This window comes from Petromyzon marinus, chromosome 22, assembly GCF_048934315.1.
Source record: "Petromyzon marinus isolate PM22_M1 ecotype Great Lakes invasive population chromosome 22, UKy_Petmar_22M1.pri1.0, whole genome shotgun sequence".
Taxonomy (NCBI): domain Eukaryota; kingdom Metazoa; phylum Chordata; class Hyperoartia; order Petromyzontiformes; family Petromyzontidae; genus Petromyzon; species Petromyzon marinus.
Window position 1 is genome coordinate 10738281 of NC_133688.1, and position 12817 is coordinate 10751097.

Genomic DNA, 12817 nt, shown 5'->3' on the forward strand with positions numbered 1-12817 from the left:
AGTGTTCTTCATTGCAAGGCCCCGTGGGCCACTGGTGGCCCCTGGTGGCCTTTAGTGCAGCCCGTGACGTGCGGTCCCCGACAATACACAAATAATGAAAACAGCCCTTGCAGGCGGTGTGGCGGCCCTCACACTGATTATGTCTTCTTGGCGAAAGTGGCCTCCCTCTGAAAATTAGTGGAGAACAGCAGAATAAAACATTTCCCAAACGGAGCGGATGCTGGAAAAAGAAGTTCAATAATCACCAAAACAGGGACTGTGGAGAACTCTCTTTCAAAATATGATTATCAATTATCTACTGTCAAGTGGGGAGCGATGTCTTCTGGAAGATCATTCTAAACAGCTGGTGGTATCTTCTCTTCTCTGGGTGGTCATGTATCGCTTTAGACAACTCTTTTCTGGATTAACAGATATACCGACAACGTTTGCTTTAAAGTAGAGGCCAAAAATGTGTTTGTTATAATCTGGAGAAATGAACTCCAACTGCATTCACCCACTGGTAAGTCAATGGTATAAGAGCATATAGAGGTTTAGAAAAAAAATGCCTTACATTTACTGGACAGAGTAGATGGGATTGGGTGACAAGTGATGTTAGATAATGGACTTGCAGATATGCAACGGTTGATGGTCACAACCAAGTCACCAATGCTTCCACCAAAAAGCTATCACATCAGATTTGGTTTTACAAACCACGTACTATAGAGTTGTCCACAGCATGGCAGTAAACTCACGGTTTTTTTTTATTTCTCCGAACTGAAATTCTTGGTGCAATCATTGGTTGATCAGGCTGCGCCCATTGACTCCCTGCCATTGAGAACTCACCACAAAAGGAAATCCTGCCTATATCTGAGATAAACACGTGCGATTTGAATCCAAGTTCTCACGTAGTGATCCCGACAAAGCCAAAGCATATATGTGCTCTAAATCCAAGCACTCAAGCCAGATCTTGTAACAGAAGCTTGTAGCAGCCTCCGGGCAATCTTACAGACCTGTGTGACATGGTACAGAGGCGGGCACCCAGACATGCTGACCCAGAGACCCAGACACAGGCTGTTCGGTCGGTTAGGTCATTGGCCCAGACTGGACAGCAACAATCTACAATTACGGCTTGGACGTTAACCAGAGGCTGCGCACACTGACATGCGTTGAAGCACACACACTTGCACATAAACACACATGTATATACAAACATACTCAAACAAAGACAAAAATCTCCAGTACAACCTATGCAGACTGCTGGGGCACCTATAAATGTATATGCGGCGCGCGAGGCGTTGGTGTGCCAACACAATGCCGGCCATCTTTGTCTCCCCAGGACATCTGTTTACACGCCATATCAGGTACTTATTTATGGCAGAGGGATGCTCAGGACCAGTTCTGTTAAAACTCGCCACTGATCTGAGCCATGGCTTAAAACTCTAACTCGGGTTGCCGGGTTCGTCGCAGTGGACGAACCACGGCGCCACCGCTCAACCACAGACGCGTAACACACCCACATGCCGCGCACACAGGCACATGCCAACATGTCTACACAAATGCAGATACGGAAATACATGTATGGACACGTAACCGTATGCAAACACATACATGTAACAATATGGACATTCACTCGCATGCAAAAACACAAAGATCCCCCCGTATAACCTTGACAGACTTATCGGGGCAAGTAATGTTAGCGAGTAGCATCTATGGAAGCCGGCACGGAACTCAAGCGGGTGGTTGGCCAGTGACACGCCCGGCCGCCTTTGTCTCCCCAGTGGCGATGTTTACACACCGCACCAGGTACTCATTTGAGGCCGAGTCCATCTAGGGGACCGGTTCAAATATTTGTCACTGGTGTTGGTGGCCGTGAGCATGAGAATTGAACTTGGGGCGCCGGGTTCGTAGCGCAGCGCGCTGACCGCCGCTACACTGACTCCACACTACCCTCATGTACACGCACAGACACACGCATCATGTTGTCGTCAGGCTGTAAGGTCCCAGCTGCTCTAGTCTAGTAGTGGCCTCCAAATATCTGCAACGTCGCCGCATTGCTGCCACCTCGCCAATTGTTCTCATGATGCTTTGTGTCCCTTGATTTAATTTGCTCACACAACAGCCGCCACTTGCCACTACACGGCGGTGATGTCCACCTTGAGGCCACGTGAAGTGTGGAAGGCTCGCTGATGGGTGACGGGACAGACCCAGGTGCTATGGATCGACTGGGGTGATTGGCAGATGCACCACCTGTGCTCCCCACTGTGCCAACTTGCTGTGTTATATAAGCTGTGCTCATTGTTGTTGGAAGGCAACTGCTCAGCTCTTTTCAACAGCTCAGCTCTTTTGTGGACACATGATGATGCTGGATGTAATCTGCAGCGAAATGTCGCGTAAAATTGTCAAACATTTTGCTTGCTTTTCAACATTCCGGTTTTGCTGATGAAACCAAATTAATTGACATATTTGCCCCTACTGTATATCCGTGAAAATTTCCTTAAAAGCTCATAGGATTCTTCCAGTATAAATAAAAATTATGATTCTGAATCTAAACATTATCTTATAATTGGTTCTGTCGGGTGGTGGAATGATATAGTAAGAAAACATCTTCCCTAAAATGTGAATCTTAATGTGGCGTATGTGTAGAACCCCCTCCATTCTGCAACCACATTGGGGCTCGACATGCCTTTCCTCATTGTGCTGGGCAAGACAACTGAATAATCCTCCACTCGAAGCTTTCCTGGTCTCACGCTGAGGAGGGAGATGTCCCGGTAGTTGTTACAAACAGTGCGGTTGAACCGTTCTGAAATAAGTATTTTTTGTTTTTTTAAAAACACGCTTTGATTAAATGTACCGTACTAGTAATGGAAGAACTCCACGACTCCAGGAAGTGGCCCCGAAGCTTGCCATAAAGTAAAGGACGGTGGTGATTTACAGCCAACGTTAGTTTACCGTGGACAATTAGAGCCAAGCCGAAAAATGACATATGAAAAATAATGCTTTAGAAAAAAACGTGTTTTAATGATAGAATATAGTATTGTCATCAGTATGACATAAGTTTACCAAGTTTGCAGTCGATACCACATTGGGAAGTGGGTTACAATTGAGTTACAAGATTTGAGGATACAACAACAGAGTGAGTTAATGAAAAAGCGTGAAAAAACGAGGGACCACCAGGAGGGCATCGTTACTATCCTGCGGGGCCACTCCTTTGGCCCAGTTGCATGTGCAGGAGAACCCCCTCGTAACGACTGTAACTGGTCCCACGAAACCGGTCGTTAAGTGATTTGGTCGTTAAGCGTGTATAGGAAATAGACGTGAAAGGCTTGATTCGTTTCGATAGCATCGAAAGTGACCTCTTTTCACCCGAAAAACGATAGTTATAATATTTAAACAATGGATATTAATGCGCAAAGACACTAACAGCATTATAAACACATACTATTAAAATAAACAAAGTTAATCAATGCATTAATGAATATTTACTGCACCTACAGCAGCCCGTCTTTAACAAGCGGAATGGTTGTTAAGCGAACAAATTTGGCTCTATGGAGGCCCGTCGTAAAGCGACTAGTCATTAACAGCGGTGGTTGTTAAGAGGGGGTTTACTCTACACTACACTATACACTACACTATACACTACACCATACACTACACTATACACTACACTATACACTACACATTGTGCTCTATGGAGGCCCATCGTAAAGTGACTAGTCGTTAACAGGGTTGGTCGTTAAGAAGGGTTTTACTCTAGACTACTATACACTACACTACTATACACTACACTACTATACACTACGCTATACACTACACTATACACTACACTACTATACACTACACTACTATACACTACACTACTATACACTACACTATACACTACACTACTATACACTACTATACACTACACTAATATACACTACACTACTATACACTACTATACACTACACTATACACTACACTATACACTACTATACACTACACTTGACACTACACATTGTGCTCTATGGAGGCCCATCGTAAAGCGACTAGTCGTTAACAGGGTTGATCGTTAATAAGGGTTTTACTCTACACTACTATACACTACACTACTATACACTACACTATATACTACACTACTATACACTACTATACACTACACTACTATACACTACGCTATACACTACACTATACTACTATACACTACTATACACTACACTATACACTACTATACACTACACTATACACTGACTACACATTGTGCTCTATGGAGGCCCGTCGCTAAGCGACTAGTGGTTAACAGGGGTGGTCGTTAAGAGGGGTTCGACTTATATCATATAGGGTAGCCTGCACAAATTTCCACCCTGCCTCGGCAGTTCACTGGGGAGGTAATCTCTGCTTGGCCTTTTTCCTGTTCCTAGACTCTGGATCGCACTTCATAGTTTCTCAACAGATGGCAACATCAGCCAACCACTCACAGGGGGTGGCTACTTCCTCCGATGCATGAATACCTCGGTTAACAAAGCCTCGGGGAACGAATCTCCTTCATAACGAAGTCGGCCGTGGCGGGGGCCCCTTCACCCACCTATTTTTGCAACGACAACAAAAATAATCTAAAAAGAGTTCTTCAGAAATCATGCGAAGCGATTCCAAAGAGTAACATTTTAATTGTGCGTGTGCCCTGTGAACGCGACAGAGTGGAGTTTGTTTCCTGTAAATTATCAGCAGCCAATCCCTGTTAACCGAGGTATGACTGTATTTGAGGCACGGAAGTCCAAGCAGGGTCAAACCTACCTTGCCCCATGATGTTATCTCAGTTGAGGGGTTTACCCTTCCCCAAGACATCACACAAAATGCTCAGCAAACATGCAGACCTATTCCTGGGGGTTGGAGATTGCATCGCCACTCTGTCCCTTAAGGACGGAAAAAGGTGCAGTGCTGCAAGTTGCTTTGTTCATGGAATTAATCAGTTATGTGGTTGTGAGCTGATGCGGCAGTTTTCATCTCCTCAGCAATCTGCGACCACCACTCATGCTTGCAGCACCGCACAGCCTCTTTTTCCGACATGGGACGTTGTAGATTGCAGGAATCACTTCCTCTCAGCTATCTGGAACACCTCCATCAGGGAAGGTTTCTGGGGAGGTAAGTATTCCCAATGATGTCCTAAACCTCACCCATTTACCCGTGGTATCAGGAGGAGGCGGGGATGGTGCCAACCCCAGCTGCAAACATTTTCACTTGCAGTGGTCATCAACTCGCCGAGACTAGGCTATTGTTGATATGAATGGGGTCATAGGTGGACACCCACCACGGCGGTAGAATATTTTCAGATGCATTTTTACAGTTGACAAGCCGATGATCAGTGGGCAGATCAGCTCCATGATAGGTCCTGGTGTCAAGGATTTGGGTCCGTAATCGCTGTTCCATCACTATATAGTCTGGGAGATGTTCTTGCTTGGACACAGCGTGCACCCACGAGGTTGTGTGGATGCATAACTGCGGGATTAGAGTGTTGGTTATTCCAAGCCCACGGGCTGCACAATGTTATAGCAGCATCCAATGGTTGTTATTTCAGCTGATTTGGTCCATATTTTTAAATAACTCCAGCCCAGGTGCCTGTGTTATGACCCACTCGGGCATTTAAGGCATCCAACAGGATGACTCGATCCCGAGGAGCCAATTTAACAATCACCTGGGATAGGTCATCAAAGGCATCTGACTCATTGGCTTTGCTAGTATGCCTCCACTGATGTTCATTTTTGGTGGGGTTATAAGCCACCACCAAAACCATAATTTCTCACCTCTCGTTGATGGGAAGGTGAGTCCACAGCAGCCTGGGACTCACAGCTTCCCACGCCTCGCCGCCACATTCCCACGTCCCCCTCATTATTTTGTTCAGGAAAAGAACCACTCCCCGTTATTTGGCAGTTTCCTACCTTGAGTGGAAGACTTTCCACCTCTTGAAGTGACTGGAGCCAAAAGCAGCCCACCAGATCACCGGTATTCCTCAGAGGTCCAGGCAGTACTGGTCCAGCTTCCGACAGAGTAATGGCAGCCTTTCCTATACAGTTAGTATTTTAACTTTCTACATAGCATACCACAGTAGTTTCCTACTGTTCCTGGGGGAACCCTGAAGGGGGAGGTTCAATCTTCTGTCACCACCAAATGGGGTTTGGTCAGGAGGTGTCCATAGGCACCTGTCCTCCCGAGGCCTCCGGCAAAAGCTTAGTTTGATATTTGTGAGTTGTATTGGTGATCTTGTTCGAGGCGGAGGAGTTACCAGCCCCTTACACCCGTCCAGAGCTCCGAATGGCCACTTTCATGGCTGAGAATATGCCATGCATGTAACAGCCGATTAGTATCAGTCTTTCCCCTAATTGCACTGCTCACAGCACACGACAGTGTTACTGACCAGCAACTGCGGGTGCACACAACATTTGTGACACACACACACACATACACACACTCTCACATGAACACGTTTACACGGGGGCACAGCACAACATTCGTGGGAATAAACAGCGCCCGTTTGCTTGTGTAACTGGTGCGAGCTCAAAGCGCTCCACTGCAGGTCTGCATGCCACGAGGCCCACGTCAAATGAACAGCGGAGCAAGAACAAAGCAGGCCAAGCGGTGTCCCTGAGGAACGCAATCTCCGTAACTGCTTTACTCTCCTCCTCCTCCTCCTCTCTCTCTCTCAACATTCTCCTGCAACTCCAGCATTTTTTTTTTAGGGATTTCACCCCGACTTCCTGACTTCCGTTGCTGTTGCATCAAACAGTCGCCGGCAACCTTGCAAGTCGAGGGAGAGAGAGAGTGAGAGAAAGAGGAAAGATAAACGTTGCAGAGCTCTCGCGAACCACAACGGAACAGCAGCGCGGTCCCAGGGAAGAGAGGGAGAGGGACGCTGCGGCCGTGAGCTCTGGGCTTCAGGCTGACCTTGACTGCCATCTGGTAATGAAGATGCAGTGCATTGAACGCAGAGTGAAGCTTTAAAGGAAGGATTCGGTATACATCTTAAAGAAAAAAAAACCCGTTAAATAAGCACGCACAGCAACAACAAAAATATAAAAACGTCCAACGGTTTTGTTTAATTGCCAAAGGAAACAATATGTAATGCATGAGCCAATGGGAATTTCAGATTAATGCTTGGTATAGGCATTAAGTTAAACAATGCAACATTGCTCTGGATGACCCCTTGATCTATAAACAGTGGTTCACTAAATATCACTCCATCAAAATATTTCTGAATACAGACTTGGGCTTCATAACCGGAACACATGAATTTAAGTAAAAACAAACATTTGAATATACACTTTGACATGTGGCCCTTAATGACTGAGTGGAGACCATTAACTCGCCACACGTGAGAACCTGCTTGTTTATGAGCTATGAACAACGACCACTGCCCAAAACGTCGCCATTTAGAGACTTGTTTTGTTTTATTTTAAGGCCACAGTGTTATTTTAAGGCAGTGGTATTATTCATGGGTGGCTGCAACCTGGGTTTACACTCAGCTTCTCGGCGGTGTCAGCCCAGTACTCACGCAGCTACCTAAAATTGCGATTGCAAGCGGGCGAATCAAAATGTTAACAAAATAAAACTCTACACTCTTAACAACAACACTGCTTTAAAGGAAATTAATATTTAGCAACCGCCATTCGCAACTAAGTGGCGGTGATATCACCACGGCGCTTGTGCCAGGACTATGCGCACTTTAAGGCCAAGTGAAGTGTCGATTGCCCGCTGGCAGGAGATCACGGGACAGACCCAGGTGCCTAATATTCATATTATTTTAAGGCAGTGTTGTTGACAAGTCTGTTGAGTATTTTGTTGTTTGTTAATTGTGCTTGTGCACCACTGCCAATGCTGCAGCAGCAGCAGCCATCACCAGTGTATTTGCTGTCTCAAAACGTGGCCAGTCGACTTAAAGAGAGCCGCTGTTAAAGCTGCGAATATCAGAAGACTTGCACGCACAAGTTGGAGCCCAGGTGCCCTTCCAAATGAAGCTTCTCACTAATAATTAATCATCATCGTCAGCGCTGGTCTATCCACTGCTGGATGAAGGCCACTCCAAGCCATCACCATTTCTCACGGTCATACAATGCAAGAAGCCAGCTAACGGCCTGCACACGTGATCGTTTCACCGTATGTTCTCTCGGGTGTGCTACCTCTTATAGGGCATCACTTGCACCTCCATTCAAGGCAAGATGGCTTAAACGACTGACTAAAACGTGTAAATGTATCTCTCGTTTAATTACAATGTCATGGAAAAGCCTTGAAATCATGTCTACTTGATCAAACAAGCATCTCCAGTGCTAAACATTTCACATTTCCATGGCAGGGGCCAGTTTATTAGGAATCAGAATATTTATTTATACTGGGAAAATCCGATGAGCTATATAGCTATTTTTCACAGATGTCCAGTATTCGCAGGATGATCCCACAAAGTGGCGCTCAATTCTAATATTAGTCAGCGCCATCCGGCTACGTAGTAATTATTCGTTTTTAAATACTAAAAATAAATATACCAATAACATTTACTAACAAGCAAACACATATACGTTTGAATGGTGAAAAGAAACAGCTTTACATGTTAAAGCAGAAAATGTGTAAGCTACATTTTCAAACATATCATATTGAGGCTAAATTAACTTAAAGTATCATCACAAAACTGACAAATGGGCATGACTGAAAGAACGCAACCTGGCCAGAAAGGACTCTCAAAGCTTCCAAACTATCAATAACGACAACACGCGCTAGCACTGCAACAAGATATGTGGTTCCAGTATTGGCCTTATCAGCCACATGCGAACCCACAAACTCTGAACATCATCGCTGTCCATGGACCATCATCATACTCGACCTCGAGGCATCCCAGATAATGATCAATACTCACACTTGATAATGAGATGCATGTGTTTAATGAACATAACTCAGCTGGTGAGGCCCAGAAAGTCGAAACCGGTCCAGAGTTTGCTTGCTTAACCAAATACTGCCGCTTCATATTGCTCTGGACAGCCAATAGGCCGATGGACTGAATCATATTCGAATTAAATTTGGAGATAGAATGGAGTTCTGCTTAATATTTAGGAGGTTTATTTTGCCCACGTACGAACGCGTGAAGTCGAGTTTATGAAAATAATTGAGCGAGGAAGAATGTACGGGGCTTGCCGGTAGGACTGTAACCCTCTTGAGCTCACAGCAGCAAATGCACTTAAGCAATGTTGGCAGGTGGAGTCATGGGAAGGTTTTGAAGCCTGGTGAATCAAAGTCGAGCTCTTTGGGCTGTTTCCTCCGCTTAGGTCTTTGCGTTAGAAAAGCACTCCGCTGCCGAACTGCAGGGCGTAATTGTTCTGGAATGTCGCTTGTAAACGGCGATGGCGGTCGTGAAAGACTTTTGCCACGAATCCCACGTCGCTTTGTTCAGTACCACTCGGAGTGTGCGTTGTATGTGTGTGTGTGCCAAGTGAGATACTGTTGTATCGGGACAGGGCGTGCGATGTGGCATTTTGGGCCATCGCTGTACAAGCCCGGTCAACTTTTTCGCTAGAGCTGGATGCTGTTACTCCTGTAAGTATACTACAATGAGATGAGTTTAATCTTGATTTGAAGCTTTCGTGACTGCAGGAATCCATACTCTTTGGTTCTTTCGGTAAAGTCACGTGGGAAGAATTGTTTGCGTTGTCGATTGTTTGCGTTGCGATCGAAACGTCGTGATCTATTATTTTTATACCTAAGCGACTTTACCGAAAGAACCAAAGAGTAGAGACGAGTTTAATTTATTTATTTTGGGCTGAGTTTGCCAAGTGTAATTCATGGGCAGAAATAGAACCCAAATCACCGGGGGTCATGGTGCAGTGTACTCGACACCACAAACTCGCCCAATTGAACATGAAACTCAACACATTCGTCAATAACACTGTGTGTGGCCTCAAAAGGAAAATGTATAACAGGTGACGTTTGAGGCAATGGCCATTCTTCACAGCACGTACATTTATAGAGAGGCCAAAGAGATTGAGTGGATAATTATGGTTGGAGACTGCACTTGTTTACACCATGTGGCCCCTCTCTAATCAAAATAAAATTATCACGAGTGAAATAAACGAATTAATATAAAACAGAATAAAAGTTATAAAATGTTGCTGGCCTATTGCACTGTGAGCACGAGGCACAGCAGTCCACTTATCAATGTGTTCCTGGGCCCGACGAAGTTCGCCAAATTAGGCGGCTTGCTAACAGCGCGTGATGCCCCAACAGTCTGTGAGACTAAACACGGCATTTGTGTGTGCAAGGGAGAGATGGCTTTGGTGTTCAGTGCAGTGCGGTTTTCGCCTCGGGTCACCCCGACTTTAACTCCTGGCCATCGGGTGACATAATTTGGCAATTGTACCTGGGCCCTGTTGCTCCTGTAGGTTCATTCAGTCAAAAAAAAGGTGCGTGCCCCTGTGCCACGCGTGAACATCGGCGCTTCGGAGATAGAGGCCATGCTGCGTGCATGCTGCTGGCCACACGGCTGTCTCGTGCACTGCTTTAGCATTGATAGGTGCTCGCTAACAGGAGTTGACCCACTGTCCACGTGTTTTTTGTGTATGTGTGTGTATGTATGCATGCATGTGCGAATGTATGTATGAGAATGTCTGCGTACTGCGCGTGACCCGAATTCGCTTCGTGCTCACGGTCAACACCACTAACAATTATCTGAACCGGTCCTGGGCCTCCCCTAGGTCTGCTCAGCCTTAAATCAGTACCTGATGCGGTGTTTAAAAATATTAGTACTGAAGAGATGAAGGCGGCCGGGCGTGGTGCTGGCCACCCATCCCCTCGTGTGCAGTGCTGGCCTTCATAGGTGCTACTCGCTAACAGCACTTGTCCCAACAGCCTGCGTAGGCTATACGGGGGATGCATGTGAGCTTTTGTAATGTATTGTGAACAGGCTCATAGAGGGAGCAGCTATATGTTCAAAAAAGTTGAGTGAAAAGCAATACTTACTAAAAACATTCGTAAATTCGTGCTGGGCATGTTATCATGCTTGTTTTACATCGCTTATTGCTCAAACTCGTTTACTGTCATAGGCATGAGCCCCGCTCCCCCCACCCCTTTGCTTGATATAAATTACCCACGTTTGTGTTTCACTAATTGCAATGTTTCGTTTTGACGAGCACTGAAGAAAGACTTTGTTTCACGTCACCCTGAAGCACAGTTTCCGAGGGCAATTTCCCATCGCACGCTTCATTTATATCATAGACTGAAATACAATTTGAAAGTTGAAGTGTCCCAGCCTGAGAAAAAAAGGACTTTCTCATCTCCGTGGCACCTCACCTGAGTATAAATGATTGAACACTGTCATCTGTTTCTGATCTAGAAATCAATGCTGCATGTAATTACCACAGAAGCAGCATTTCGGAATGCTTTTAAGGAGCCTAATGTTACAGCATTAGGTCACGGGGATTAAACACGTGACACTGTAATCTCATATTTTCTTTCATTTAGAATATCTGTCTGGGTGGCACACAGTGGGCAGTGTGTTTGACTAACAACTGCAAGTTTATAATTTCAGATAATGATCGGGGTCCACTCAACATCCCTCCCAGTACAACCTAGTGGTGATGTCTCCTGGTTTCAGCCAACAGCAAGAATGGTCCTTGCCATCAGGCCGTGAAAGTTTGTGAATGACTCTAGGCCACGATGGAAACGAATATTACCCTACGCTACTTTTCAACGTTCTGAATTCCATCGTTGTAAAAGTTCACATTTCCTGTAGTTGTGATTGTCAAGAGCCCAAGTCACAAATGTCAAAATTACCACCAACTAAAATAATAATGACCTGCATCGCCATAGTTACCAATGTCTCCTTTTCAAACGGGATCATCTCAATTGGGCACTTACCTGGTTAAACACAGGACGATCATTCAACATTCATTATCTATGAACATCATCGTCATTATAGCCACTCCTTTTATTCCTCACACAATGTCGTAACCAGCAGCTGGAAACCCACATATCTTGCTTGAACAACCACATGGGGACAATTAACCTCACTTGGATAAGTAACAACCCCAAAAGCACGTAATGTTAGAGGCAGCATCCTCTCGTCGTATTCAAAGCCGAGGCCACCTGGACACTTAAATTAGGCTTGTCATGCGCTAACGTCTTACATAATACTCCACTAATCAACGAGACAAAATTAAAGGGCACTGGCCAAAAAATACGCACATCTGCGGCTGACATCACACTTGTGCCTTCGGCAACAGGGAATTGGCTGTCAGTAACTGGGCAACCAACGACATTAATCAAAATTAAATTTATTTTGCCTAATTGACCGGGTGGCTCAAGAGGCCTCGAATGAATGTGTCAAAGCACTGCTGAGAACCTGAGTTCGAATTTTATTTTGGGAAATGAGTGACTAAAGTGGGTTCTTCCAGTAAGGTGAATTGATGGTCCAAGCTCTTGCCAATAAAAAAGACAAGGATCCCCCGTATAGCCTGTAAAAGACCGTTGGGGCAAGTGCTGTTCACGAGCACCGATGAAGGCCGGCACGGCACACGAGGGGGTGGGTGGCCAGCACCACGCCTTTGTCTCCTTCGTGGCGATGTTTACACACTGCACCAGGAACTTAAATGAGGCTAAGTCGACCTAGGGGAGGCTCAGGACCGGTTCAGATAATCGTCACTAGTGTTGGCCGTAAGCGGGAATGGAACCTGGATCGCCAGGTTCGTAGTGCTGTGTGCTAAGCGCTGCACTACAATGACCGCATATTAAAGCTGAATTTAAATTCGTTCGGCATTATTTCAGCTGTGGTTCGATTGTCGTATGACGGACACTCTTTGTAGCATGCGTAAGCTAATTTAGAACTCGTTTG

The 12817-nt window shown here is 45.5% G+C and overlaps 1 protein-coding gene across 2 annotated transcripts in view; it reads right to left on the reverse strand.

Annotated features, from left to right (window-relative positions):
* Positions 1 to 12817, reverse strand: part of LOC116945018 (uncharacterized) — an 87586-nt gene that overhangs the window by 45292 nt on the left and 29477 nt on the right. The gene's annotated exons all lie outside the window — the stretch shown is intronic.